The sequence below is a fragment of the Pinus tabuliformis genome, chromosome 4_1 (assembly GCF_031772625.1).
Source record: "Pinus tabuliformis cultivar Carrire ecotype Pingquan chromosome 4_1, CPIR1, whole genome shotgun sequence".
Classification (NCBI taxonomy): Eukaryota; Viridiplantae; Streptophyta; class Pinopsida; order Pinales; family Pinaceae; genus Pinus; species Pinus tabuliformis.
In genome coordinates, this window is record NC_142303.1 from 509189832 (window position 1) to 509203287 (window position 13456).

Here is a 13456-nt window from a genome sequence, read left to right on the forward strand (position 1 = left end):
TCATGCTGTATTATGAGTCATTGTGTAAGTAAAGCAACATTGTGAATCTAGTGTGAGGAGGACCAAGGTGTATTTAGTAGTCACAATTGATTGAGGGATGAGGCACGTTGAAGAGTCATAGATAAGAGAGATGCATTGAAGAGAATTTTGGTAGTACATCATGAGAAACTGTGTGAGGCATTTTGCCACCATTTGGTCATCTCAACATATTTGTTACCTTCTGAAACTAGCATTTCCCAGGTATGCTTGTCCACTAAAGTTTGTTATGTGATTCACTATAGTGTTGTAAGTTACACTGCATGGTTTCTTAAATTCCGCTGTGGTTTTACTAATTCCCTATATGGTCTGCTAAAGCTAAAATATTATAGCTTATGACATGACGTGTGAAGTTTACTTTCCAGGCTTTAGATATAGAAAATAGTAGCTGAGTTTTGTTACTTGTTAATTGTTGAATAGCTGGGTATACTAACATGTGAAGTTTACTTTCCAGGCTTTAGTTATAGAAAACAGTAGTTGAGTTTTGTTACTTGTAACTTGTTGAATAGTTGAGTATACTAACATAGTAAATTCTAATATACTATAGTATATAACATATTGCATTTCCAATAGATAGGAGGCATTTGATTGAAATAAAATTTAAATACTAAAATCTGAAGCATTCCTAGGAGACAAAATAGTTCAGGAATAGCCCACATTTTGATTCAAATAAATAGTAGAATATACACATTTATAATAAGCATAACATTCCAATATTGACATTATATTTCAATCAGTTTTGAATTTAACCAAATATACGTGAATTATATTCATCTATCATGAATGTATCTGAACATTGGTAAGTAATACCTTCAAACAACGTATGAATGTAATCTAAACATTGGTAAGTAATACCTCCAAATAGAGTATGAATGTAATCTAAACATTGGTAAGTAATACCTTCAAACATTGTATGAATGTAATCTGAACATTGGTAAGTAATACCTTCAAACATTTTATAAATTGAAATATGATATATATCAATGCACTACTCACTATAAGATGTATTGTGATTTAGAATATTTTTTCATAATTATTTAATTTATAGTATTGCCACTCCCAACCTGACGTTTCTTGTAAATTTGGAAGGAACTTCACTATTCTAAACCCTCATATTCACATTCCCAATGTCCTGCATTCTAGATACTTGTATTCTAGATACTTGTGCAATGTGAAGAAACTTTGATGTTATAAACAATCATATCCACCTTCCCAATGTTCCGACATTCTAGATGCTAGTGCAATGTAGCTATTATTTTATAACAAAAATATTTCAAAGTACCATTTGGCACTACCAAGAGTTTCTAAGAGTACAAAAATAAAAAGGCCATCACATTCCCCTTGCAAGAATGTCTAAGGAGTACAAAAATTAAAAATCTATCACAGCCCATACAGTGCACAAAATATTAAGCAAACGTATGACAAATTTAGATGAATATATTATTGTAAGCGCTAGTATGTGGTTGGGCACATCATCGTTTAGAAAGAAGAAACAAATGACACATCAAAAAGAGTCGGAATCTGTCTTAGTTCCCAAGGTTGAAGTTCAACAAATTAGATGGGAGTACTCTACCCAGGCGGAGGAATTGCCCGGTTTCCATCGCCACCTGGAAAAACCTCCGGCTCCCACCGCCGGCAATTCCTCCACCCTCCGCCACCCTCCACGGCCTCTGCTCAGCTCTGCCACCCTCCACATTAATGTCGACGACTGACAGGTTCCTGACAGACATTCCGATTTCCATCGTGTCTTGCTGCCGAGAAGTTAATTCACCATCGAATTTGAATTTGGAAATAACCCGCGGGCTGCTCCCTCACCAATTCCTCTGCCTGGGTAGACTACTTCCTGCCATTCAACTTCACACAGAAGCCAATCCCATGAATCCAATCAATGCTCCTGCCATGGTTGAGCATGCATACTCTTTTACTTATGTCTCTCTCTTGCAGGCCTGCATTTGGAAAAATGATTTGTGGAGAGAGAAACCATGCTGGTGTTTACCTCTGGTCTGAACCCCTCTGAGGGCAATGGCAAGGTCGTCTGTGTCATGGATGCATCCAGTTATGTAGGCTTGTGGATTGTTCAGGGCCTTCTGCAACGAGGCTATTCAGTGCACGCCACTGTGCAGAGAGACGCTGGTATGTTTATTTATTGAAAAGAGAACAAGATTTTGTAGTTTCTTGATAAATTTCAAGTTTAGATGAATCTATGAATTTCATATTTTAACCCAAGTTTGATGCATTACCTTTTTTCTCAAACCCCTAAGAATAAATATAGGAAAATTGCACCATCCCATCCCTATTTTGAATTCCCAGTCACCTTGAAATTGAGATGAAGGTTTTCACATTTCTTTTTGATTGAACTTATAGTATGTTGGCATTCTTCATTGATGATTTTAAATGGTGGCAGGCGAAGTTGAGTCTCTCAGAAAATTGCATGGGGATCAATTGTAGATATTCTATGCAGATGTCTTGGATTATCACAGCATTACTGATGTGCTCAAGGGCTGTTCTGGTCTGTTCTATAGCTTTGAACACCCTCAGAGTGCTGCAGGTTATGATGTAAGTTAGTGAACCTTTGAATTAAAGATGTGGGCATTTTGGTATATGTATTGGAAGGGTTGAATATTGATAGATGTGGACTTGTGTAATACAGGAAGTGATGGTAGAACTTGAAGTACAAGTGGCCCACAATGCACTGGAAGCATGTGCTCAGACCTATACCATTGAGAAAGTTGTGTTCACTTCTTCTGTGGCTGCAGCAATTTCGAGAGAAGATGGAGACTCCAAGGTTAATGCCCTTGATGAGAGGCATTGGAGTGATGCAAATCTTTGCAGCAAATTGAAGGTCTGTATATATAATTTTTAAATGACAAAATGTTAAGTTTAGTATACAATCTAAGTAAAGTGGACTGATTTATCACTTTTTCCTTTTAACTTGTTAACGATATCTAACTAAATGGTATGTTCAATAGCGTTGGTCTAATTAGTTGCTTAATCTAGTAAGTAACTCAGAAGTTTGCATCTAAATCTGCTTTGATCAGATTAGTTAATCTAATAAATAACTTCAACGTTTGCATCTACAATTTTTCAAGGCCAGCTACAATAGTAGTTTTCCAAGGCAATGGAATCCATGACAGTAGTATATTTAATATGAACTAAACATGACATTTGTAACAATTGTATCTGGGTGGGGAAAAGCATAATTTCTCCTTCCAATCTAAAGAAATAAATCCAATTGACTCTTTCATATTTTAGTTTGTCCACCATCATTTTATTGAGCTATATAATGCATCTTGCTTCAACATTCTCTCAGTCCATGAATCCATATCCAATTAGATTTTGGCTTTTTGAAATTGCTCAAATGATAATACATGCTACATATTCATCTTGCTTCTTTCAGTCCATGAATCCATATCCAATTAGCTTTTGGATTTTTAAAATTTCTCAAATGATAATACATGCTACATATTGCAGATAACCCTGCAATAATCCATATCCAGTTGATCTTTTGCCTCTTAAGATTGCTGAAGTGATGCCACATCATAGACAACAGAGTGCATATATCTTCTCTATATGCAACAATCCATATCCAATTCATTTTTTTCTTTGAAGTTTCCCAGGTTATAAATTCATCAAATAATGAGAAAGTCTAGATATGTAACCTTTGTCTAAATCTTTGGTGCATACTGAATCAGGGCTAAAATGGCTTTGTGCTAAGTATATATATTTTTACAGAGAGAACCTAAATACATTATGGTGCGGTATTCATCATTTTTTTGAAGGGGTATATGTATAAAATTTCGATGTTTCTAAAAGATTGTGGAGTTCAAAGCTGTACAGTTTAATAACAGTATTCCAAACCTTGCAGTGATCTGTGGTATTATGTTCTAATTACACAATATTTCTTGTTCACAGTTGTGGTACGCATTAGCCAAGACACTATCAGAGAAGGCTGCATGGGCGATGGCCATGGACAGGGGGTTGAATATGGTGACAATCAACTCATCTCTGATTGTGGGACCTGGTATCACATACAAAAGCTCAGGATCTACCATTGCATATCTTAAAGGTGACAGTGAGAGATTTGCATATCAAATAGACTCTACTCTAGAACGTACAAATATGGTATAGTAATCCCTTGGAGAGGATCTAATCTATGGAAGTGCAAAATATTAGCTAGTTTATTTACAATGGCTAGTCTTTGTGATTGCAGGGGCTGCACAAATGTACGAGAAGGACACTTTAGCTAGTGTAGACATAAGGTTTCTAGTGGATGCACATATATGTGCTTATGAAGATCCATCTGCCTATGGGAGATATATATGTTTCAATCAAATAGTCAGTAATGCAGAAGATGATGTCAATTTAGCACAGAGTTTGCAACACCTGATACCATTCTCTGATAGGTACAGAGCAATTAATTATTCTTCAGACATTAAAATCACTGAAGATTCTATATCTTCAAGATTTAAATTCGGTTGCTTACCTAATGATATTTTATCTTAGCTATTATGTCACAATGAATTAATCATACATAGATATTTTCCAAAGATAGTCATGAATTCATTATTTATTTGATTTTTTTCATAATTTGGTAACAAATTTGAAGACTCAATGGTTTGCCAAGAGCATCTGAGTAATAAGAAGTTGACTGGATTAATGGTTGGATATGGAAACCGTGCAACCCTAAGCAGCGAACTATAAGGGAAGGGGGGAGCTTTTCCCCATTTTATAGCTTAACAACAACCATCAATGAGGGGCACAAGAAAACTTGGGGAGTTTACATGTTCAAACTATATCCATTTTTGTACATAATGTAATGTAATTTTCACTTCAAGGTTTGTTGGATAGTTGGCAATAGGTCGATTTCCTTCACTATGAGCACTAGCCTTCATTTGATAGTTGGAAATAGCCCTATCTAGATTTCCATAACGACCAACATTGAAGTTTAAGGTTGTGACTAAGGCTCTCTATTATATGCATTTTTTTTTGGTTAATTTCTGAAGTAAAATCAAATTCATGATTCCTTGCAAGGAAAAGTGAAAGCAAGATTTGTTGATGGGTTGTTTTGTGTGTGAATGAAAAGTTGATACCTCGCACTCTGGAATTGTTTTATCATTATGAAAGTTTCTCCTGTTTGTTTTACCATTATGGGAAGTTACACTTTTTAAGCATCAGCTGTGTTATGAATGGAATGGGAAGTTACACTTTTTTTGTTTTATGGAGTGTGTAATGTTCGCTTATATGTGGCAATTATGTTAGAGAAGGGCTGTCTTTTCTGTCTATCTCTATATTTTCATATAAATTGATAGCATCTTTATATATTGGGATGGTAAATTCTTAGATTACAAGATAAAAAATAGAATATTGCTCTGCCTTGGAAGATCGAACTTTTATTTTTAGTTTTTTATTATTTAAAGTATGGAATGGATTCGGTTTTTGGAGCTAATGGAAGGTAAATTTAAATTTCTTTTTCTAATATATTTTGGTTTTGGTTCATTAATATATTTTATAACATGAAAGAAAAGCTTCTTAATTAAATAAAAAAAAAACTATTTATATATCTTATGAATAATTTTTGTTGGGATTAAAACAAACTCTACAAACATTCTCACTTTTTTTTTATAATTTTAAAGTTATTAATTTTTATTTTATATTTGTCAATATTTTAAATAATTTATTATTATTAAAAATATATTTTTAAATATATAAATAAATTCACTTTTTTAAAAACTAATTGAGTCTACTTGCTTTCTGTAAGTAGTTTTTACTTTCAAATATTTCTCCATAAATTTGAACTTTTAAATTTCAAGAATATTAAATTTACATAAAGTAACTAATTCACATTTCACATCTCAACTATATAAGAAAATATTACTTTGTTAAATTTTTTTTATAGGATTGATTAATTTTTTCACATATATCTTGAAAATAAACTAAGGGAAAGATAAGCACTAGTTTTTATTTTTTAGAAGGGTCCCCATTTATTTAGCTTTATTTCTAAAACTAAATAAAAAGGGGGGTTGTTGCTGGCCACAACAGGGCCATAACTCTTACTTCCTTTTACTTGCATCAATTTCCATTCAAAGATAGAGATACCATTGATACAATTTCAACATTTTCCATTTATTAATAGAAGTTTAATTTCACTATATCTCTGTGTTTTGGTTATAAATATGTATCATTCCCTTCATAAATTCGAATCATTACAATCAAGTGAAATCTCTTAATACTCGATGACTAATTTAATCTTTAACTCTTTCCTAACTTGACCATTGTGTGGACATCGTTAACCTTAATTACATGTGAAAACCCTTAAGACAAGATGTATTTCTTAGGATTCTAAATAGGGTGCAAGTGATGATGGTGAATGTGGTACAAGGGAAATGATGTTTCAAGAGCTAGAGATTATTTTTCTTTTTCTCTTTTTATATGCTTAGTTCTTTCTTTCCTTCTTTTTAATCTGAGAATGGGGCTGGGAGAACCCGGGATTTATAGCAAGGCAGCATGTCTCATGTGCATGATGTGACTTTAGTTGCTTCTACCTCGAGCATTTTTTTAGCTCTTTGATTTTTATTTAGACATTCTTATACCTAATATTTTTCCTTTTTATTTTGAACCTTGCTACAATACATATGATAACTCAAGCATGGAAGGAGAAGTGATGATAATACATGAAAATGTTGATGAAGTGATGGGGTGTGCAAAATGAGTAGGGAAAATGATGTAAAACACCTACCTTGGTTTCTAGTAGTTCAACTTGATTCATAAGGTGATACATTATCTAGAGGTAAATTATGAAGAAACCATGGTACAACATGGTAAAATACAAGAATTTAAACTGTTATGAGCCAGTATAGAATATACCAATGATTACCATATATGACAACCCACATCCGAAAAGCAACACCATCATGTGTGAGAGGATGAACATAGAGTGCATCACAGTTTGGTATAATCTCTCTCTCCCAAACACCTGACATCACAAGGGTCAACTAAGTATGTTAAAATCATCTCTGGAAAATGTCCATGGAAATTCCATAGATCTCATTCATGGAAATGCTAGTTCTGATACAAAACACAAGTGAATTGATTCTCTAGCTACCGCGACAAGTCAAAGGATAACAGGAACAAAGAAATAAAGAAAAAAGATGACTTGGAGAACTTGGGAGTTAGACATGGACAACAATATTAGCAGGACGATACTTGGGAGTTAGACATGGACAACAATATTAGTAGGACGATAAACATCATTGATGATATTTCAAGATTTGCCAATTATATTCAACAATGCAACCAATCATTGAATCTGGTTATTTCTGAAATGGCAATTTCTTTTAAAGTTACATTTCATTCCTCACTCATCCAAATAGGGAGACTTCTAAGTCCACCAAACAGCATGTTAGCAAGACAGGACTATTGCCAAGATGTAATATCAAGGTCACTCCTTTTCTTGTCATTCTAATCTCATCAAAGACACTAACTTTCAAGGGCTCTCCAAACTGTTCAGAATAAACAATTTATTATAGTATAATCAACAATGTATTTAGTTTATCTCATAATGTTAAATGTATCATTGAGTTGGATCTGAAACCTCCCAGCTTGCATGTTGGGCTAGTAAATGTATTCATGTAACTTTGCCACTTCCATGATTACCATGGAAAATCTTTTAAAGACCAAGGGGAGAAAACGAGTGCTAGGAAACTTCTCCAAGGTTTAACATATTTTGATTGTAGGATTGATGAATTTCTTGTTGTAGTTACCCTAGAGGAGATTCAAAGCACACTCGTAGCAAGCACCATGTGATTAGATATTTTTGGATCTATATTTATTCCTTTTCCACGACAAGGAATAGACATTTCGTCCCTCATAATTCGGCCACCTCAGAAGTTTCATGATACAGTTAGGGCATGTAATCTCAGTGATAAGTCTGAGGCGAATTAAATAAAAGAATGGTATCTGAGCCTGGTAGCAATTTAACAAGGTATCCATGACTCGACGTCTTGCAGAGTGAATGAGAAGATTGTTGACTTGAGTTGAATTATTTGACAGTTATGATAACAATTTCTTTGGTTTTATTAAAACACGTTGAGTGAAAATGCTTGCTCCCTGTCTTAAGAATGAAGCTTATCTTTATGTTTTGAACAGTGCAAGGAGGGTAGAGGGAATTCATATCTCTAGTTTTGCAGACCACTTGGGCTTTTGATGGAGGGAAGTATGGAAGTTGTTTGCTATATAAATTAAAGTCTGGTCCTCATTTTTGCATACAGCCTTGAAAAGTAGATCAGAACATACCCTGTTCACTTCATCTCTAAAAACAATCTCTATAACCTCTTTGGTCATGTATGTCACCTCTCACCCAGAAGGAAGGCATGCACCTGTTTGTTGACCTCAATCTAACTGCATCCAGGATTTTTTTAACTCCTCTGACTTTCATTATTTTTCTAACCTTTTCAAAGTCACACCATCTACTAACCATAGCATATATGTTTGAGAGAAGCACATAAGGTGCAACATCTCTCACATCCAACTCAAAAAGGTGTTTTGCCACTGATTCTCCTAACTCTATATTGTTGTGTATTCTGCAGCCTCTAAGCAAACACATCCAAACAAATGCATCGGGTTTGATTGGCATTTTATTGTTAAAGCCTTCTGCTTCATCTAGCTACCCAGCACGGCTAATCAGGTCAACCATGCAGCAGTAGTGCTCCATCGCAGGTATGATGTGATAATAGTCCCTCATGCAATTTAAGTATTGAAGGCCCTCATAGACTAGGCCTGCATGACAGCAGGCAGCCAAAACACAAACCATTGTGATATGGTTTGGTTTTACATCACAGGCTTTCATTTTTTCAAAGAGTGTGAGGCCTCACTTACATAGCCATGCATGGCATATCCTGCAATCATGGCCATCCAACAGACAACATCTCGATGTCGCATCATGTCAAACAGGTGGCGTGCATTGTCTAAGCTACCACATTTTGCATACATGTCTAATATGGAAGTGACCATAATGACATCCAGCTGAAAGCCATTTCTAATTATTTGTTCATGGATTTCTACTCCTTGCTCCAAAGCTTCCCAGTTGCCACATGTAGAAAGAACACTGGCAAAGATTTTTATAGTTAGCTTCACACCCGCCAGTTGCATATCTTTGAAAAGCTTCATGGATTTTTCTCCTGAACCATTCTGTGCATAACCTACAATCATTACTGTCCAAGATACCTCATCTCGTAATGGAATTTTATCAAATAATCTGTGTCCCTCCTCTATAATCCCGCAACTTATATACATGTCTATCAGGACACTCTCCACAAAGATATCAGACTGCAATCCACTACTAATTATTTCCTTGTGGATCTCCATACCATGATCCAATGCTGCCAACTTTGCACATGCTGAGAGAACACCAGCAAATGTTTTTGCTATCACCTTCACATCAGCCCATTGCATTTGCTGGAAAAGCTTCAGTGATTCCTTGGCATGCCCATTCTGGGAATACCCTGCAATCATCACCATCCAGGATATGATGTCTCGAAGATTAATTTGGTCAAATACTTCACGTACCTTGTCCATTTTCCCACATTTTGTATACATGTCCAGTAGGGAATTGCCCACAGATACCTCAGACTGGAATCCCCGTCTATTTATCTCTTCATGTACCTCCATACCCTATTCGAGAGCTCCCAAATTGGCACATGCCAAGAGAATACATTGGAATGTCTTCGAGTTTGGCTTCACACCTGCCAATTACATTTCTCGGAAAAGCTTTAGGGCCTCCTCACCCCATCCATTTTGCGTAACAACTACAATCATCACTGGCCACGACACGGTATCCCGTTTACGCATTTTGTCAAACAAATGGCGTGCATCTTCTACACTCCCACATCTTGCATACATATCTACAAGGGAACTTTCAACCAAGACATGAGACTGGAAACAACTTCTGATTATTTCTAGATGAATTTCCATACCCTGTTCCAGATTGACACATCCCGACAGAACACTGGCATATGTTTTGGAGTTTGGCTTCATACCCACAGCCACATTTTATTAAAAAGCTCCATGGCCTCCTCTGCCTACCCATTCTGCGCATACCCTGCAATCAACACTGTCCAGAATACGACGTCTCGTTCACACATTTTGTCAAACAGATAGCGTGCATCCTCTATGCTGCCACATTTTGCATACATATCTATCAGGGCATTCACCACAAATACATCACTCTGAAATCCACTTCTTTTGATCTCTTCATGAATGCCCAGTCCTTCTTTGATGTCTACAGAGTCGGCACAAGCAGGGAGTACGCTGGCGAATGTGAACTTATTGGGTTGGATGCCTTCTCGCCATATGAGGAAGAACAGACCTAAAGCCTTGTGGGCTACCCTCTTCCTGGCATAAGCTGCGATCATCACAGTCCACGAACATACATCACGTTTGGGTATTTGATCAAAAACTTTGCGAGCATCCGCCAGGCTCCCACATCTGACATAGACCATTTCAGTTTCATGAAATGTTTCATTTTTGGATCAACGATAAAACTTTGCTCAATTGTCTAACACCACAAATCCATGGTGAACAATAGGACACGGCGATGGCTGGGGCAATTCATTTCAAAGAGAAACGCCTTACGGCATAATAAAACATGAATTAAAAGTGTTGCTACCGGAGATAGTATAACCACATGCGTGTAAGAAATTTGTGTGCTATTAAGAATCAAAAGTTTAACTGGACCGATTATATTGTTAGAACATGTAGATTGAGCCTCACTAATAAGTACTACATCTTTGACTTGTATTAACTCGTAAACGAGCCATTCATTAAGGGTTCAACTACGTTTTGTATATGGTTTAGTGTAGGAAATGGATTGTTTTTCCCTCACCTAAGGATTATAACGTTGTAGATGCAAACTGCGGTCCCTACTCTTCTATAGATGGCAAGGGTTTGGATCATTCATTACCCAATCCAAATTATCGGATGCGTTATTTTCCTCATACATTTTCAGAGATGGACAGTTTCAAGCTCTACTACATCACACAATTTGGAATTTCCAAAGTCACACAACCACCAATATGGGGTGTGTAGATCTAGATGAATGGTCAACATCTTAGGAGAAGTGAGGCTGAGGAAGGCTGTAAAAGAGACCATGAAATCCCGGCCATGGATGAAATTAGCACCTTTAAAACATCGAGTGAGAGATTCTTCTGCTTTTGAAATTAAATGAGGTCTTAGATGAATGTAAACAACATCTATGCAGTAATGGTATATTGAGATTGGTATGGTCTTTGAAGTTAGAGGCTTTTGCGTAAGATAGATAGACTATCAGATGTTGGCTTTTAGGTGGTTTTTCAATCTGGTTAATTAAACATTTACATGGAACATAGTTTTGATGTCAGTGATATTCCCTATGCATGGAATTCCTGTTTTATTAGGTTAGAAGTTTTTTTTTTGCTTTAATCTCAAAAGAATGGAATGTACGTCGATGGCCAAGGAAACAACGCCTTCCAAAGTTAGAGAGGAAAAAAAAATCAGGAGGGTAGTTGTTGTTTCCTTGCTGTCTTTCAGGTTGTTTTACCATTGATCGAGTTAGTTGTACAAACACAAGGAATGGATAAGGGTTATCCTCAGAGGCCTCCTCACGCATAGTTGGATAGAGTCATCTGATAAACAACTTCATGAAAGCATAAAAGAAAATAGTTGGACAGATTGATCCGATAAACACCGTCATGAAAGTATAAAAGCACAAAATTTTGTGATTGACAAAAGCCATCATTTTCCTTTGTTGGAAATAATACTGAGAGGGGGGGTGAATAAGTATTATTAAGCCAAATATTTCCTTTTTAAATTCCAGATGATATACGCTACTTCAGTTAAAAAAACCCGCGTATATATGCAACTACAGATAAAGAAACCAACGTATATAAATCAGACTTATAATTGAATTATCTTTCAGATGTCAGTTATTAATCTGTGATTCAGATGCACATAAACAGTACCAGAAACAGTGAAGCAGAGCAGAAGACAGTCACACACAAGAACACAAGATATAAGGAGGAAACCCAATGTGGGTGAAAACCCCCTGCTGCAATTCATCTCTATCTTCTTTTAATTAGAACCTTCTCTTTACAATGTCTTGTACTAGAGCAGACTTTACCAGTACGCAGGCTGCAACCTGCAGAGAGCTACAACTCTCTCTCGTTTTCCAGCTTTCCTGGAAGGGAGCTCCAACCCCCTTAGTTCTTGTACTAGCTTGAGATACTAGTACGCAGGCTCCTACCTGCAGAAGGCTGCAACCTTCTCTTTGCTTTCAGGGACCTCGTTTCATTAATTTTCAGACTGGATCCACAAGTAACATCAATCAAACATCAAGAATTTCTGCATAACCCAAACTCCTTTTCACCAATCAAAAGCTGAAAACAACTAAGCACTTCTCTGATCACTGAACCCAGAACACAGTAACTGTAATCAAACACCAATTCTGAACCCAGAACACTGCAGCAATAAAACAGAAGCAGCTAGAACATAAATCAAGACATATACGCTACTTCACTGTTCATCAACCTGCGAGTATACGCTTCTGTACCACATCCAACCTGCGTATACACGCCTTTAATTCATAGAAAATGCGTATATACGCACCTTTAATTCACTGAACCTGCGTACAGATCTATAAAAGATAATTTATTCTTTTAAGCATTCAGACATTAGTTAGCCCAGATTTATAGATCAAGAGTGCGCCACATATAACAGATCAAAATCATACAGAGATACCAATGTTCAAGCCTTGAGATTTAGATCCATCAATAGTCCTTATCCTTTTTGCGCTCAGGTTCCACCTTCATTCAGATCTAGATCTGCACCATAACCCAATCACCTGTATTCCAGATCTATCACAATATCAGATATTCAATAATTCAGATAATACTTTGCCAAATGATCTCCTTCCTCTTTTATAGTTTTAGGCCTTCCTCAATACCAGGGTCCAAAACCATAATAAACCAATACCATCAATTCAATACTAGGGATCAACACGTCTGTCGAGATACCATGGTCCAAAACCATAGGTTCAAATTCCAAGGACTAACTGCCATGGACCAAAGGTAAGATTTCCAACATATACGCGCTTTTCTTTGCATGAAAGTGCGTGTATATGCATACACACTTTTATAAAGTCCAACCTGCGTGTATACGCGACTTGATCTTAATGAACCTGCGTATATGAATTTTCTCTTCATTCTTGTAGTCTGAACTGAGATCTGTCATCAGAGAGAGTTGCCATCAAGGACAACACCTGTACCATAGTGTCACACCTGTGCCATAATGCCAACAATCTCCCCCTTTGGAATTGATGGCAACCCCAAGATCCTCAAAGTCATTCTCCCCCTTTGTCATCAAGGGCAAAAGGCTATGCTCCCCCTCAGTT

General features: G+C 36.4%; 2 pseudogenes; one reads left to right on the top strand and one right to left on the bottom strand.

The window, feature by feature from the left end:
- Positions 1-2018: 2018 nt before the first annotated feature.
- Positions 2019-4737, top strand: LOC149176784 (cinnamoyl-CoA reductase-like SNL6; annotated as a pseudogene).
- Positions 4738-8381: 3644 nt separating this feature from the next.
- LOC149176785 (pentatricopeptide repeat-containing protein At4g13650 pseudogene) lies at positions 8382-10532 on the bottom strand (annotated as a pseudogene).
- Between the last annotated feature and the right edge of the window lie 2924 nt (positions 10533-13456).